The 18599-nt window shown below is 39.0% G+C and overlaps 1 pseudogene; it reads right to left on the reverse strand.

Annotated features, from left to right (window-relative positions):
* Positions 1-12707: 12707 nt before the first annotated feature.
* The window catches only part of LOC131423505 (ubiquilin-4-like), a 64098-nt pseudogene continuing 58206 nt past the window's right edge, over positions 12708-18599 (reverse strand).

Here is an 18599-nt window from a genome sequence, read left to right on the forward strand (position 1 = left end):
GCTTGCCCCTCCTTAACTTCCCAACCCTCTACATTTCCTTCTTTCTACAGACTCCTTCTCATCTTCATTTAAATATGCTAATGAAAATCTTCTTTATCAAAACAAAAGCATTCTGTACCTTCACTCCCATGGTCAGCCCTTATCCTATCACACTTTTGCAAAGCCCAATTTCTTGAAAGAATTATCAGGATTCTATTTTCTCACATCCTAGTTATCTCTCAATCCATTCAGACCTTGCTTTTGTCATCACCAATGACATTGGACTTCTTAAATCCAGCTAACACTGTTTAGACCTTACCCTACTTTTTCTACAATGGAACCATGGAGTACATTATCCTTGTTGAAGTATGCGGTCTGCCTGGCTTTGTGACTCTGCCTCCTGACTTTCCTTCCAGTTACACATTCCCTTCTTCTTTACAGCCTACTGGCCCTCTGCCTACCCCTTAGAAGCTGACACTTCCCAGATGTCCTTCACCCTCTGTTGTACTCACAGCACACCTCCTCCCAACGATGTGAACTCAATTAATGCCTGGAGCACTCCACCTCCACAGGGTGATGGGGCAAATGCAACATCTAATGTGTTGAGGGACAACAAGGATGTCAGAAGACTGAATTCTGCAAATCGCAAATCTTTTCAAGAAATATGCTAATTTGGGTGACATTCAAATATCTCTCCTGAATCCAGACCCATAAATGCAAACCTCCACATCTTTACTGAAACTCTGTCTTACCCTCCTTCCTCAATACCTGCTTCCAGATAAGCTATTTCCTGCCTTACCCTCATCTCTCCCAATTATTCAGGTACTAAATTTAGTTGATTCCAAAAGTATCAAGTAATCATTTTTAAGAGCTGACTATGCCAAGCACTGTGCAAGGAGCTGTTACATGCATCTCTTAATTTAATCCTAACAACTGTTAAGATAAAGATTATCCTTATCCCCATTTTCAGATGAAGAAATTAAGGTTTAGAGATGTTAGGTAACTTGTTCATCTTGAAAATGTGAATCCAGGATTCTTTGTTGTGTATTCCCCTAAACATTTTTCCAAAGTACCTGAGTTAAATCACCATCCTCTGTCTCTGCCACTCTCTCTCCCTTCCTCACTCTCTGTCTTCCCTGAATTCCTAAAACAAATTTTTATTATATTCATTCTGTCTCAATTTTATACACCAAAGGGAAAGTTCCCAAACACAAATCTGACCAAGTCACTCCTGTTTGAAGATCTTTGATCTTTAAGGGGAAAACTCAGTGTCCTTATCATGTTTTTCCAGACCTTCTGGGTTCTGAGCCTCTTCAGCAAGTCACCTGCACTCTCCTTAACATATACACCACTTGAACCAAACTTGTCTCATGTGCACTCTAACCCTCAATGAAACGATCTGCCACACCCATCCCTCACCTCCTGGCTGATCCTACAGGTCCCATGGATCGGCATTTCCTCCAACACTGTTTTAGTCAGGTTTTTTTTTTTTCTGCTGTGACTAAAAGACCCAACAAGAACAATTTTAGAAAAGGAAAAGTTTATTTGGGGGCTCAAGGTTTTAGAGTTTTCTGTCCATAAACAGCTGGTCCATTCCTTAGGGCTCAGGGTAAGGCAGAACATCATGTCAGAAGAGTATGGCAAAGGGAAGCAGCTCACATGATGATCAAAAATAGAGAAATTCCACTCGCCAGATACCAAATATATATGCCAAAGGTACACCCCCAATGACCCACTTCCTTTAGCCACACCTTATCCAACCTCAGCCACGAAACAGTTAATCCCATCAGGGGACCAGGTACTGACTGGATTATGGCTCTCGTGGTGTGGTCATTTCTCCTCTAAACCTTCTTGCATTATCTCATACATGAACTTTTGGGGGACACCTCACTTTTAAGCCACAAGGGACATCAACAGATAGGTCTGGCTCCTTGGCTATGTGTCCCCACTGAACTCTCTACTTACCCTATCATTCTTTATTCCAATTATTACATTATCCAATTCCTCTGCTACATTTTAAGCCCTTTGAAGACAAACATGGAGTATCTAATAAGTATGTGTTTGATGAATAAAAATACATTTCATATAAAATGATTGCTATTTTTTCTTATTTTTTCCCTACAGAATCAGGTTACTGACCTCCAACATCAGTTGTGTGCCTCAATCAGCAACTTCTAATACTTAATTCTCCAAATATCCATGTGCTTTTCAAGACACAAGAGCTACAGGAATGACAGAAACAGAGTTCCTGCTGACAAAGGAGCATGTGATCCAACAGACAACAAGACAAAGTCCCAATGATCTCAAGAAAATATGATTATTTTCATCAGGGTTTTCAGGAAGGAAATTTTGAAATGGTTAGAGTCACTAAATGGACATGAAGACAGGGGTGCCAGAAGTAGACACAGTCTGAGGAAAACAGTGAAGGTAGACTGTGAACACCTAAATAACAAGGACAATGTCTAGAGCTCGGGGAATCACAGTGGGATTAGAGACCAGAAAGATAAGTCAAAGTCATCTCAGGAGGACCTGGATACCAAGGGAAGAACCATATTCATGTCCAGTTCCTCGATGGAGAACTGGTACAGAGTTTGAGCAGTAGTGACATGATTGGAGCAGTTTTACAAAGTTTTTTTTTTTTTCTCTCAGTGGTGTGTAGAATCAATCATAAGATAATAAAGGTGAGGAAGTTCCCAAACTTTATAAAATCTAGTTCAAAAATCAATGGGAAGAAGCACCATTGTTTGATTTCACATTAAAAAAAAAAAATAGGGGGTGGGGAGAAAGCATCAATACCCAAGATGGAGAGAACATTGGCTCTAGAATGAGCATTTTGGTCTCTATCCTAGAGGAGCCTCTGTTGTAATAAAAGCAGAAAGTGTGATAAGGAACTGAAATAATGTGTGATAGTAGAAATATAAAATGCAAAAATAAGCAGGAACCACCAATTTGACATTGGACCGGGAAGAAAAAAAATAATCTTTCCTAAAAAATCTGAAATGCCAAGCAGTTTTTATATAAATGAGTGGTCTGAATCAGACTATAGTGTGAGCCAAAAACATCAGGCAGAGAACATAAAGGAAAGGACAAAAGAGACACAGTAGAGATGAAATTATTACAATGAGACAAGCAATTTGATGTGGTGGGGATTGAAGGAGAAAGAGAGGTCAAAGAGACCAAGAGTCTGACCCACAAGGACTGGGTTGATGTGGTACCTGTGGCACACAGAGAAGTCAGGAGCAGATGCTGCTTTAAGAAGAGAGATGAGTGTAGTTTTGTACAGGTTACATTTTACTCTTCCAGTGGGACTCCCAGGTAAAGTTTCACAGCAGGAAAATGAAATGCAGATTAAGAGCTTAGAATTTCATTATTCAAAAAATCAAACTCTGGATGTCATCATTATATTTGTTGTATATAAACAATGGAAAAGGCTACATAATTACATATGCTCTTCTTTCACCCTTTAAAGAAATAAGAGATAAGGTGATGTGGAAAGAAGAACATTCAAGTTTTACTTTCTACATATTTATTTTTTATTTAAATTTTGCTTTATTATTAAGAACACATCAAACTATTTCAGCTTTTTTTCTACATATTTATATTATGTTAAGTTTTTATAATGATCATGTGCCCAAGTATTATGTAGTTTTAAAATCTTTGATTTGGCCTGGGTGTGGTGGTGCACACCTGTCATCCCAGCTACTCAGAAAGCTGAGGTGGAAGGATCACTTGAGCCAAAGAGTTCAAGATTAGCTTGGGTAATTTAGTGAGGCCCCAGCTCCAAAAAAAAAAAAAAAAAAAAAAAAGTATCAATTTAAAATATTTGGCACTAGAAACACAGGTTAAAATATCATTGTCATGAAGGTGATAGTAGGAGAGGATACAGCTGCACACAACCACAAATATAAAGATATAAAATCGGTGGTTTAAGGATTACACTTGGAAACATATTCTTAAAGAATGGGAAGAAGAACCCAATATCAAGGAAAAAAGTAATATCTGTCACTAATATGAACATGCATAACATAAAAGAGAGATTGGGAGAGGAAGACCAAAACAAACCCCTTGGTTCCAGATATTAAGTTAGTGACTGTACATATACAAACACATACACATACATATATATCAGAAATGATTGCCTTTTGTTGAAGAATTATTATATCTCAGAAACATGATGAGAATTATAGAGATATGATTTTATTTTACCTTCTTAAGTAACCTAAAGGTATATATGAAAGGCCTGGTTTTGAAGATGTGGAAATTAAGACTCAGAGAAGTTAACATTGAAGTTAACATCTCATCACTAGCTTAGTTGAAAACCCAAGTTCAAAGCCAGTTCTGAATTCAGAGACCTTGCTCAGAGCCCTGGCCACTTTTTTTACCTGAAAAGTACAACCAGAATGTCAAGTGCTACCTTGATGTAGTGAAGGTAGCAACAAACAAAGAAGGAGTCAAGCCAGTGTCTGGAAACTCCCTACTGAAGTTTTTTGAGATCTGTGTTTCAGTGCATAAAGGGAATGAACATCCAATGCAAGAAATTAACATAAAGCTTTATTTTTTTTTTCAGGTGGGGAACTGGAATTTGTCCATCCTTAAATTAAGCTGGTTCTGCAACCTAAATTTATGATCAGTAATTTTATTTTTTTGTACCAGGGATTGAATCCAGGGATGCTTAACCACTAAGCCTCAGCCCCAGCCCATTTTGTATTTTATTAAGAGAAAGGGTCTCACTGAGTTACTTAGGTTCTCATTAAATGGCTTTGAACTCGCATTCCTCCTGCCTCAGCCTCCCAAGCTGCTGGGACTATAAGTGTTTACCACCATGCCTGGCTATGTTCAGTAATTTTTATTGCACCATAAAAAAAGGATTATTTATGGTAGAAGAAGTGAGAGAGGGGTCACAATTAATGGAGTGATACCCTGGAATAGATGGGCCCAAGACTACAGATAGAAAGTCAAGGATACAGATGGAAAGTCAAGGCTTGCAGAGAACACATTTTAAGAAAAAGGAGAAAAAACATAAATGAGAAAAAATCTCAATAGAATCAATTGTGAGAATTCTACTGAGTGGCTTCAAATAAGAGTGTCTAGTAGAGGATTGGGGCTTGAGCTATGTAGAAATTTTGAATAATCACAGTGAAAAATATGATAGCAAGCCAACTTAACTATCAAAAACTTGCTGAGTGACAAATGGATCTGATTAAGAAAATAAAATAAACCAGGTGTGGTAGCACATGTCTATAATCCCAGAGACTCAAGTGGTTCAGGTAGGAGAATTGCAAGTTCAAGGCCAGTGTCAGCAACTTGGTAAGCAACTTAGTGAGATACTGTCTCAAGATAAAATATAAAAATGGGCTGGGGATGTAGTTCAGTGGAAAAGCACCCCTGGGTTCAATCTCCAGCAGCCCCACCCCCACCAAAAAAAGAAGAAATGTAAAAGAGCATGGGTTTTATAGGTACATTTATTAATCATTTTAACCTGATTTGGCAATGTGCAGTGGTCCAATATTCTAAGGGGTGGCCTAGAGTAGGTAAAAGGTCATCACTATGAAGTAGTGGTGAAACCAGAGACCAGGTAGGGAACTGAAATTTCTACATCCTTAAATTAAGCAGGTTCTGCAACCTGCTACCTCTGTAGCTGGATACTCTATTTCATCCTTAAACCTCAAAATTTTAATCTCTAGAACAAGATAATAATAGTACCTATTTCCGTACTTTGTTGTGAGAAACATATTTCTGCATAACAAGTATCTGTCATATTCCAAATTCACAACACATAATCAATATTAAATGGTGGGAGAATTAAGAGAAGTGTATAAAGGACTGAAAGAAAAAAATTAAGACAAAGAGCTAATGAAGAATGAGTGATAGAGTAAAGGAAAAAGAGGTTGTGATCCAAGGAAGAGATTTCAGAATTTAAGATCTTGCAGGTAAAGCACTTTTGACTGATTAAGTGTTAAGGTTGAGCCAGATAAGTAATTTTAAGAAATGGAGGCCATGAAAACTAAGACAATTGGACAGCTGAGAAGGAAATATAAAGATATTTCCAAAGGAGGCATCTCAGGATGGGTAATGAGGAAGACAGAGAGCTAAGTAAGTGATGCATGAAATCATTAAGAATGCTAGGAGAATGTGTGTATGGTGTTTATAGGTGACTGAGACAAGGAACAAGAGAAAAATCATATAAAGGAACTTCAAAATAAAAAAAAATGGTAATGGAGAGCAAAGAATGTGTAAAACTCTCTCTGGGAGTGCAATGTGGGGAAAATATTGTCAAGAATCATGAACACTGTGCACATAACATGATTTATACTCTAAAAAGAAATGAAAAGAAAAAATGGAAAAAGACAAGCCCCAGGTAGGGACAGACATTGAAGAGACAAGCTGGTGAGATTATGGGAAGAAGGGATAGTGTTCTGTTTACAGTGTGGCAGTTCTGCTCTCATGTTGCTTATGTCATCAGAAAGAAAAACGAGTGTGTGAATTCAGATCCCCCTGTGTATGTGGTGCTGGGCTGGGGAAGGGCCAACTCGAGCTTCCAGCCCTGCCCTGCCTTCACAGTCCATGGACAGAGGCCCTGAGGTTTCAGCTCCATAGCCCACCCCTTCAATCGACCTCCCCCAAGGCTCTGAGGAGTGCTAGTAAATATGATCACAGGGACACACAACTTTGTAGAATTTGCAAAAGGAAGCATTTAACATAATTAGTTAAGATTGTGTATCTGTCCACTATGATTTGCTTGTCATGACATTTCTCACAGGATGGTCCTGGAGTGCACACAGGTAGGGTCCAACTCCGGAGGAGATGAGTTCAGGGGTCCATTTGGTTTATGTTTAGTAGATATGTGTTGGTACCTCGGAGTCATTTCCACACCCCATGCTGGTACAGGAGTGGCATCAGAGATTCTCCCCTGCCTACTGTACTACTCTGCTTAGCAACACCACACAAGGCCATGGGGCCACAGATCAAGTCCCATTGTCAATGCACTGTAGATGCCTGTACTAGAGGTACAAGGTGTGGAGAAAACATAAGTTTCACAATGAATAGGACCAGAAGCTAATCTGTGAAAAATTCTTCCAATCATCAGATGTATAAAACTGTAAGTAGAGGTTTTCATTTCTATCTTGTTAAAATATACTCCAGTACATACAATTATAATACAGAAATGTTTATAACCTTATTACATTATATAGATGTTTTTAATAGGATTGTTATGCAACAGAACTTTCCAAATTCTTCTGCTTTTAAGAAACAAACCTACAGTAAGCTTACAAACCAGGAATAATCTTTGGGTGCATTAGATGTTATATATACATCCCATTTACGAATATTGAAGAACAAATTTATATCAACCTTACCAAAAGAAAAATGAAATCATTTTCTATTCTTCCTATGGAAAATGCTATTATAAAATCTTATTCAAATGAAGAAGTAATCAAAGAGTATTCACCAAAAATATATAGGAAACATATAATAATAGAGGTCTATCAGGCAGTTAATTAAAAATAACATGTTACTTTTGTGGGGCAAAGAAAAGAATTTGGAAAGGTCTGAGATTTTACCCTCCTTGTAAGTAGCAAATTAGCCTACAACAGTTCCACAAATGCTGGTAGAAGACACAAGCTACTATGTCAGAGACAATGGTCTTTATTACTCACAGTGACATCAGTAACCATAGCATTATCATTTACTTTCTTGTGTCAGTTCAAGAGACCCAGCTCCCTCAGAGGGTGTGAAAGGGCTGGGTGGCTCCTGAGCATGCAGTGGGTTGAGTTACAGTGGATGTTATATATATTGAACTTTGGGAACACAAACCTTCTATGATGGGCAGTCAATCATCAGGGCAGAGAAATGCCTGCACTTTGCTCTAAAGGGAAACACTATCTCCACCATCTCACACTGTTAAGTAAATTGGCTCTGTACTTGGAGGAAGACACTATCTCCATCCCCCAAGGCTGTTTCTTATACAAACATCCTTGAAAAGAAGGACCCAAACAAAGTCAGCCAGTGCCATGTTCAGGAGATTTGCAGAAATGCAAAAGACCCTGAAAGAATTTTTTTTTCCTAATAGGTATCTTCCTTTGTTGAAAAAGATGGAAAGAAAATACTAGCTGAGAAAAAAGAGCTTTTGAGTTAATACAAGCAGATCAAAATAGAGCCTTTTCCATATCCAGCTTCTTGGCTCCCAACTCATCCTCACCAGTAAGATGCCCTGTTTCCAGGCTTCCTGTTTCAACATCTATCATGATAAAACATGTGGCTTCTAACTGTAGAAAACATATTTGCAATTCTGGCATTGTTATATGACTCCCTTCTGCTCTTTGTTCATTTGTGTATTAAATTACCCCAAGTTATGCTCTTAGCCTCTTGGATGAAACTTGTTTTGTGGAAATCTCCAAAACTGACAAGGAAATTCTGTTTCTCTGAGAATTAAGATAAAGGAGTAGAACTGAGTTGTATATGTTTGCTCGTGCACTGAATGATTAAGAATGGTGGAAATTCAGGAAGAGAAAGCTTTATCATAAATTTGGAAAATCACATATTAAAAGTACCTAACAACATCTTCTTTGATCATATGAAACATTAAAAATGATGCCACAGCCACTGAACTTACTTGTAAATAATTGTTTTCAAGTGAGACTAAAACTTTGCAAGGCACAGCAATTTTTTTAATGTGCATAATACCATAAAATCCCTAAAGAAGTGAGGATTTAGTCACAAATCCACATTTAATCTGCCTTGTGAGAATGTCTGGATTTTTATAATGATCTTCTCCTAAGCACTGAATGGGCCCAATGTCTAAAAGAGTGGTATTGTGACAAACGGTGATTTTGGTTCTTGTTTGTTTTCCCAATATTTTTTGGTGTATAATTTATAATAAAAGTTATGTATATTTATGGTGTATGATGTAATATTTTAGCATACCTATCCATTGTGAAGTAGTACCACTATCAAACTAATTAATGCATTCATCACCTCACATAATTACCCTCTTTGTATGTGTGTGGTGAGAACACTGAAGATCTACTGTCAGCAACACTGAAGTATTCAATACAATATTTGGAAACATAAAAAAGGTGACAGTGTGCCAGTTATAGTGACACACACCTGTAATCACAGCAAATCAGGAGGCTGAGACAGGAAGGCCAGCCTCAGCAATTTATTGCTGCCCTAAGCAACTTAGCAAGACCCCGTCTCAAAATAAAAAATAAAAAGGGTTGGGGATGTGACTCAGTGGTTAAGTGCCTCTGGGTTTAATCCCCAGTACCAAAAAAAAGGGGACAGTATTTTACTTTTCATTTAGAAAAACACTATTATTTTCCCTTTCAGACAAGGGCAACTTTCTTTCTATGCAAGGCAATAATAACAGTTCCTGTTTCCACAGTCCTAACTTTGTGCCAGGGACTGTCCTACACACTTCCTATACATTCACTTGAACTTCACAAAATTCCTTAAATTGTATTCCATTACTTTCCCATTTATTTTCCCATTTTAAAGATGTGGAAATTCGGGCACCAGGAAGTGATACATTTTGCTTGAGGTCTCATTGCTAAAGTCAGGATTTGAATCTGGGCAGTTTGGTTCTAGCCTATTTGTGCCTTGCAAGGAAATACTGAGTGATATTTACGGAGTATGTACCATGTTCCAATCATTGGACTAATTTCGTTGTGTATTTTTTTTTCTCATGGAAGCCTAAAAACAATCCTGTGAATTTGGATTCACTGTAATTTCCAAATTACAGAGGAGAAAATTGAGGCTTCAATAGATCAATACACCTCATACAGCTAGTAAGTGATAATGGTTGTATCTGGAATTTTTTTGCTTTTCACAAAAAGACCTATGCGAGAGTCGGTGAAGGTTGGGAGGAAAGCCAGACATCCTTTCTGGACCACCTGGAACCCATTTCTACTTGGAACAAGATTCTGTTCCGCTTGCCTCTACATTTTCAGCCACTGGTTCTTCAAGAAGCCTGGCAAAATGGCAGAGGGAGGACATAATATGTCCAGCAGAACAATGTCTAATCCCAAACCAAAATCTACACTACCATCCTCTCCCCTTCTTTCGAACTTCCTGGCCTGGAGGAAAATAGTGAAGAATTGAAAATACAGGGGCCAGAGTGCCAAAGGTCAGTGGCTCTGGATGGAAATATCCCTCTACTCTTCTCCCAAAGCAATCAGGGGTGATGTAGGTACTAGTCACAGATCTGTCAGCTTCAGAAGTAGTACCCACTCTACCCTTGTGTTTTAGTCACTTTGTTGCTGTGTGACCAAAAGACCTGGCAAGAGCAATTTTAAGGGTGAAAAAAAACTTATTTGAGGGCTCATAGTTCCAGAGATCTCAGTCCCTAGATGGCTATCTCCATTCCTCAGGGCCTGAGGTGAGGCAGAACATCATGGTAGAAGTGTGTGGTGGAGGAAAGCAGCTGTGGACGTGGCACCAGAAGGAGAGAGAGAGAGAAAGAGAGATTTCCCTCAACATGAAAAAAAATATACACCCCAAAGGCACTCCCTCAATGACCCACCTCCTCCAGCCACACCCTACCTTTCTACAGTTACCACCCCCTTAATCCCTAGCAGGGGATTAATGCATTGATTAAACTAGGGCTCTCATAACTCAGTCATATCACCTCTAAACTTTCTTGCATTATTCAAATATGAGCTTGGGGGGGACACCTCATATTTAAACCATAACACTTGGGTTACCTAATATCCACAGGTCAAAGGACCTAGCTCCCTGTCTTTATGTATCCCTGCCCTAGACATACTCTTTTACAACTCTTTCTGGTAGGAGAGAACACTGAACCAGAAAACAACAAAGAATTCATTCTACCCAATTCACATGTGTATACAATACACACACACACACACACACACACACACACACACACACACTGCTGATGCAGGTTCTTTATACCCTTTTTGTTTTTTGAGAAGAGTTCATATTACTTGTGCCTGGGAGACACAGGTAGGGCTTGGGTTCATGGAAGTGTGTGTGTGTGTGTGTGTGTTGTGTGTGTGTGTGTGTGTGTGTGTGTGTTGTGCACATGTGCACACAAAGGCATATATCTTTATATATGAGTCCTCTAATCAGCTTCTTTTGCACTGTGACCAAAATACTTTACAAGAACAATTGAGAGGAAGAAAGGTTTATTTTGACTCACAATTTCAAAGGTTCAGTTCCTGATTGGCTAACTCTACATCTCTGGGCACAAGGTGAGACACACATCATGGTGGAAAGGCATGGTGGAGAAAAGCAGCTCAGGTCATGGCAATGAGGAAGAAGAGAGAACTCTGCTCACCAAGGACTAAATATAAACTCCAAATTCAAACCTCCAATGATTCCTCCAGCCACACCCCACATGCCCAGTTTCTACCCAGTAAATCAGTATGTGGATTAATCCACTTATTAGGATACAACTTCACAATCCAACCATTTTGACCCTTAACATCTCTGCATTGTCTCACACATGAGCTTTTGGGGGCACCTTATATCCAGACCATAACAAGGAGCTAATGTGATCCCTATGGGGCCCTATGGCTTAGCTTTTTTGAGCCCTTTTCTTCAATTCAAGTTTCATCAGCACTTCTAGCTCTTCTCTGCCAGGCCCAGGCCTGAATTCTCCTACCTAAAAGGGGTATCAGTGCATCCACTATCAATTCCAATTTCCAAGTCTTTTTCTCAGGCTCTTCACCCCATTTCCACTCTTCTAGAAAAAGGTTCCTTCCCTCCTCTTCTGCACCCCTCTTTACTAGGATATTCTGGAGCTTGTTAATTCCATCCAGAGGACTGTGTCCCATCTCCCCTTTCAGACGGGGAAGAAAGGCATTTTCCCAACAGAGCCCATGAAAAAGTGTTAGATAAAGTGACCTGAATAGAAGTTGGTGAGGAAAATCATAGAATGGTTTATCTCTTCCTCTATCAGAATTTCAAATCCTAGCATTGATTGACTGGGTAGGAGGAAGTAAGGGAAGAAGAAGAAGGGAAAGAGTTAACAAAAGTAAACACCAAAAAGCAAAACCCTATTGTTGCAGATGGGAGAGCCGTTTCCAATAAATCAGACAGTCCATTCCTCCTTTGATTCTGCACAGCCACTGAGAAATTTGTAGATTGAAAAAGGTGAAATAAGACAAGGAATTGGGGCATGTTAACATGAACTGTGAAAACTGTTAAAATAGCTCTGTTCAAAGAGGACTAAGAGCAAAGATTTTATAAGAGATGTATCAGTAAAACCAAATGTCTTAGAATCCATGGGGTTGAGACCCATGCCTCTAAATCACCCTGCTATTTGGGAAGGACAAGGAAGAAGACAGAAGGGATGACAAGCTACAGACAGTAGAGTCTGACAGAGGAGCTAAATTCTGGCATTGAGGAATGAGAAAAGCAGGAGGCATGCACTCCGAAATTAAGAGAGCCGGAAGCCCAGGAGTCTTTAGGTAGTGGCAATCAGGGCCTGCAGGAAGGCCTTCCATTAATGAAGCCCATGGAGTTGAGCTGCTCCAATTGTTGCTGAAATCTCACTCTGGCACCTGCACCTGTGAGTTTCTACATCCAGTCAAAAGCTGGAGCTTCTACATGAGCTGCTAATAAGCATCTGTAAAGAAGATAAGGCTACCTGATTGGATTGAGTGGAGTTGGGGAAAGTGAGTGGGCTGGAAATGGGAAAGATAATAGAATGACTCAGACATAACTTTCTTATATTCCTATATGAATACATCAAATTTGGGGTTCTAGTCTGCACTTACAGGAGGTGAGATCACATTCTGCATTAGCCAGGGTTCTCAAAGACCTGCTGAAAGAGTCCCTGCACTTCTGACCTCAGGTAAACTGCATTGATCCCAAATAGGTCAAGACTGTCAGGTGCATCTGGCTTGTGTCCAATTCTACAAGACCCTCTACCTGGCACCTAGTGGCCTCGTGGGGCGAGGGAGGAAAGGGGCTTCAGGGACTAAGGAGAAGCTGTATATTCTCAGTCTTCAGAGGCTGGGGGGATGAGATGCTAAAGTTCTCAGCCAGGAAACAAGAGGGATTATGGCCAACCCACTACTGGGAAGCACTGAACATGGGCTCCTGCATATCTATGTAGGTGCAGCAGAGGGCATTATAGCCTCTTAGGAAGCTCTTGCGATAGCTCAGGGCTTGGCCAGTTAAGCATTGTCTTCTGCATCATGGATAGATTCTGTAAGGCTGCATCATCTGCCTCATCAACTTGGGATTGGAGAACATGTAGCTCTCACCTCCAGATTCTGCCATCAACTGCTGAATCTGGGGGTTAGCCAAACCATGTGGAACATTGGGTCAGGGTTAGACATCATGTCCTGGACCAGACAGTTCTCCATGACTTTGACAGCATCTCAGGATTTGACATCAGCTGACTCTGCATCTGATGCTGCAGTTTCAGAAAGCTGGTGGAGCCCAGGCCCAGGCTTCCCAGACCCAGATGATATTTTCAACCAAAAAAAAATATTTTCACAGTTTCTACCAGGCACTGTACAAAGGCATTAGGGCTATAACAGTATATAAGGCTATAATCAATCCTCTTATCCTTCACTGAGTTTGCTCTATGGGAGAGACAAGCTCCCTAACATAGTATAATAAAGGTACAGAGTGCTTTGAGCATAGATAGGAGGCTCCTAACCCTAGTTGAAGAAACTATGAAGGCTTACAGAAGTTATTGGAGGCTTTGTAAAGAAAGCAATATTAAGCACACATCCCTATCCCCATAGAAACCTGTGGAATGAGCAGGGATTAGCCAGGAGGACAAGAAGCAAGGGGAAAGTAAGTGCTCCGTGATAAGAAGAAATCACATGCAAAGATTCTAGGGCTCATGCCAATCAATCGATGAATGGATAAAGAAAACACGAAGGAATATTATTCAGTCATAAAGAAGAATAAAGTCCTATTATTCGCAACAAAATGGATGGGACTGGAGGACATTGTGTTAAGTGAAATAAGCCAAACACAAAAGGACAAGTGTTTTTTATTGATTCTTTTTAGTTATATATGAGAGTAGAAACCATTCTGATAAAATTATACATGTATAGATTATATCTTATTCTAATTAGAACCCCATTCTTGTGGATGTATATGATGGTGGGGTTCACTTATGTTTTTTTCATGTATATATCTAAGAAAATTATGTCAGATTCATTTCACTGTCTTTCTTAAAAGTCTTTCCCCTTTGTCTAATTTACCAACTTTTATTCTTCTCCCCCCACCACTTTACTGTGGTTTAGTTTCCACATATCAATGAAAACATTCAACCTTTGATTTGGGGAAATTGCTTATTATACTCAGCATGATAGTCTGTAGGTCCATCCACTTATTAGTAAATGCCATAGTCATTCTTTTTTAATGGCTGAGTATTATTCTATTGTGTATATATATATATATATATATATATATATATATATATATATCACAATTTATCCATTTATCTGTTGAAGGGTACTTAGCTTGACTCCATAGCTAAGCTACCATGAATTATACTGTTATAAATATTGATGTGGCTGCATCATTCTAGCATGCCGATTTAAAATCCTTTGAATTTGCAGTCCCACCAGCAATGTATGAGTGTACCCTTTTCCACATATCCTTGCCAACATTTATGGTTACTTGTATTCTTTTTTTTTTTTTTTGGCAGTTGAGGGGGAGGAGGTATTTGGAATTGAACTCTGGGGCACTCAATCACTGAGCCATATCCCCAGCCCTGTTTTGTATTTTATTTAGAGACAGGGTCTCACTGAGTTGTTTAGCACCTCACTAAATTGCTGAGGCTGGCTTTGAACTCTTGATCTTCCTTGCCTCAGCCTCCAAAACCTCTAGGATTAGATGACTGTTACTTGTATTCTTGATACTTGCCGTTCTGACTGGAGTGAGATGACACCTTAGTGTAATTTTGATTTGCATTTCTCTAATTACTAGAGATGTTGAACATTTTTTCATATATTTATTGACCATACTTCTTCTTTTGAGAAGTGTCTATACAGTTTTTTTTCCCTTTTATTGACTGGATTATTTGGTGTTAAGTTTCTTGAGCTCTTTGAATATCCTGGAAATTAATGCCCCATCTGAGATGCAGGTGGCAAAGATTTTCTCCTAGTCTGTAGGCTCTCTCTTCCTGTTCTTGATTGTTTCCTTTGTTGTGAAGAAGCTTTTTAGTTTGATGCTATCCCATTTATTGACTTTTTATTTCATTCCTGTACTGTAGGAATCTTGGTAAGGAAGTCAGTTTCTGAGCCAATATGTTGGAGTGTTGGGCCTACATTTTCTTCTAGTAAGTTCAAAGTTTCTAGTCTAATTCCTAGGTCTTTGATCTACTTTGAGTCGATTTTTGTGCAGGGTGAGAAAAGAGATAAGGATTAACTTTCATTATATTACATAAGGATTTCCAGTTTTTCCAGCACCATTTGTTCAATAGGCTATCTTTTCTCCCGTGTATGTTTTTGATGTCTTTGTCTAGTATGAAGTCACTGCATTTATGTGTGATTTTCTCTTGTGTCTTCTATTCTGTTCCATTGGTCTTCTTGATTGTTTTGGTGCCAGTACTATGCTATTTTTGTTATGATAACTCTGTAGTATAATTTAAGGTCTGTTATGGTGATACTTCCTGCTTTGTTTTTCTAAGAATTTCTTTGGTTATTCTGGGCCTTTTATTTTTCCAAATGAATTTCATGACAGCTTTTTCTATTTCTATGAAGAATATCATTGGAATTTTGATGGGAATTGCATTGATTCTGTATAGTGCTTTAATAGTATGACCGTTTGGAAAAAATTAATTCTTCCTATATCCAAGAACATGAAGGTAAAAAAACAAGAATCCTTGTTCACTTTCAGATGTGGAAATTTTTTTAATGTTTCCTTGAAAATGGAATAGTGATTACTAGAGGATGTCAAGGGGCACAGTGAATAAATGAAGGTTGGATTCGATTATTATATACCGTAAGCATGTGTTGAAATATCTTACAGAACCCCATTAATACATATAATTATTACGGGTGAACCAAAAATAAAATGTTTTTGAAAATTTTCTAAGGCTAAACATAGCGGGTTGGGTCAGCATGACAGAAGCCAGGTTGAGGAAGAGCACTTACTGATGTGCTAGTGAGTTAAGAGGAGAGAGGATCATGAAGGGTCTTGCTGACTAACCAAAATAATTTGCACTTAATTTCAGAAGCGGCAGGGAATTTACTGAAGCATTTTCTGCAGGAGAATAACATGGTTCATGGAAGACCACTCAGGCTGCATGGTAAGGACTAGTCTCTAGAAAGGCAATTATGACACAGTTGCACAAATACAGGCAGGCAGGCAAGTGGCAGTGAGGAGAATGAGAAGTTGGGGTATTTGAAAGTGATTCCCAATGTATTTAGAAATTTCCAGGACTTTGTAATTGGAAGGGCTATCTGAGGAAGAATCAGATGACTTGAAGACCTCTAGCTTAAAAATGTATTCAAAGAAGAAGGAAATACGAGAGAAACAGCAGGCTTAAGAGGGCAAATAATTATTTCTGCTGGAGAAATGTTGAGCTGTATGTGCCCATGAGATATCCAGAGGAACAAGTTGCTTCAGCAGCTGCTAAGATTGAAGTTCCCTTAAAGATAAGGGAACTATCTGCAAGTAAATAGTAGTTGAAGCCCTAGACCTGAAAGATCACCCAGAGGAAAGGAAAAAGTAAGTCTGGGTGAGAACCAACCTTTAAAGATCACAGAAAGAAAGCTCAGAAAAGGTGGAGAAAGCCCGACCCAACACTGGTAAGTTGTGATGTCACAAGGAACAGGAAGAGAGGTTTCAAGAAGCAAAAAAGTGGCCCTTATATCAAATGCTGCTGAAAGGAGAAGGGAAACAACTGAAACTGTGTCCAGAGGGAGTCTCCAAAAAGTCTAGCTTTGTTCACCATGGGAGAAGCTACTAGAATAAAGCAACTCTCCCTACCTTCTTTAAATAAGGGCTTTTTGAAGGGCTCACACTGATGCCCTAGGTCTAGGTAAGGGGGCTTCAGAGTCAGCAAGAGGAGGGAGAAGAAAAGAGGAAGTGTTTGGATTAAAGATGAGAGGTGGACTGGGATATAGCTCAGTTGGTAGAGTGCTTGCTTCGGGATTGAACGGCCTTGGGTTCAATCCCTGGCACCACAATTTAAAAACAAAACAAAAAAAAAGACAAGAGGGGAGGTTAAGAGAGAGGACACAGGGGGCAGCCAGGGAAACAAGCCTGTGCAATGACTAATAATGGGAGATAGTCCATATTTAGTTCCTTGCTTAGCCACTTAGATATCATATCACCTTTGGTGAGTCCTTCATTTCTTTGTAATTCAGTTTCTTCATCAGTAAAGTGGGATTGTTATGAGATTTAAATGAGTATGAGTTAACTGCTGTAATGGGCTTGAACAACACATGGCAGATGATCAACGTTTTGTGTTAGAACTTTTTAATATTTGCTTACGTTCTGGAAACTGTGTAAGCCTTCAGAATTCTGATGAAATCTTTGAGAACAAGAGTTGGCCCCTAGTACCAACTGTGATTGGGTTATCTCCAATCTGGAAAAAATGAAAGAACAGAAGAATGCTAGGAGGTAGACTTACAGAAATATAAAAGAAAAAGGGAAGAATGAGGCCAAAGCTTGGCTACATTACTACAGCAGGAAACAGTGATTACCATAAGCATAGACCAGGCATCATGATGTGAACATTCGTGTGCTCCCAGAGTCTAGTCATTGAAGTCTAATAAAAAATATAGTGGTGTTAGGAGGTGGGGCCTAAGTCAAGGGAGAGGAGCCCTCATGAATAGAAGTAGGGCCTTCATGAAAGAAGCCCAAAGAGTTTTCTAGTCCCACCACCATTTTTTTGAAAAAAGTTTGGCCCTCGCCAGACATCAAATCTGCCTTGATCTTGGATTTCTTAACTTCCAGAAATGTAAGAAACAGGTATGTATTGTTTATAAGCTATCCAATTTATAGTATTTTGTAAAAGCAGCTGAATGAACTAAGACATTAGAGACATAAACCTACTGCCCACCCTCTGGTGTTGTAAATAACATAGCCACTTGCATCCCTCAAAATAGTTTCTATGTCTATTTTCACACTAAAACAGCACTGACTACATGGTCCTCTAAGCCTAAAATGTCTAGGATCAAGCATTTTACCGAAAAAGTTGTCAGTGTCTGATATCATCATATTTTCACAATATTATGAGAGCACCTAGAGAAAAAAAATTAAAGTACCTGGGGATTTTAATGGATGTAGATTGCACATGAATTAGTCATATGGCTCGACTACTAAAAGTGAAATTGATCCATAGTTGAATTGCTAGAAGCACAGGAAGAAAGGAAGCTGGAAGCTGGTGATCTTGAGTTCAGATCAGTACTATAACAATCTAGAAAGTTCTTTCTATAAATTTCTGTGATTATGAAAATGTTCGAAGCCTTCACTGTCTAATACAGTAACCACCAGCTACATGTAGATATGGTTTGATGAAGGAACTAAATTTTAATTATATTTATTTTTAATTACTTTAAATATAACTAGCCACGTGTGGTTAATCTGTCCCATATTGGACAATGCAGATGGAGACTATTCAGCACCACAGAGGTAGTTGTGTAATGAAAAGAAAACAACTTAATTCAATATCT

The sequence above is a fragment of the Marmota monax genome, unplaced genomic scaffold (genome assembly GCF_021218885.2).
Source record: "Marmota monax isolate L192 unplaced genomic scaffold, Marmota_monax_Labrador192_F-V1.1 WCK01_AAM20220418_F8-fsc00048, whole genome shotgun sequence".
Classification (NCBI taxonomy): domain Eukaryota; kingdom Metazoa; phylum Chordata; class Mammalia; order Rodentia; family Sciuridae; genus Marmota; species Marmota monax.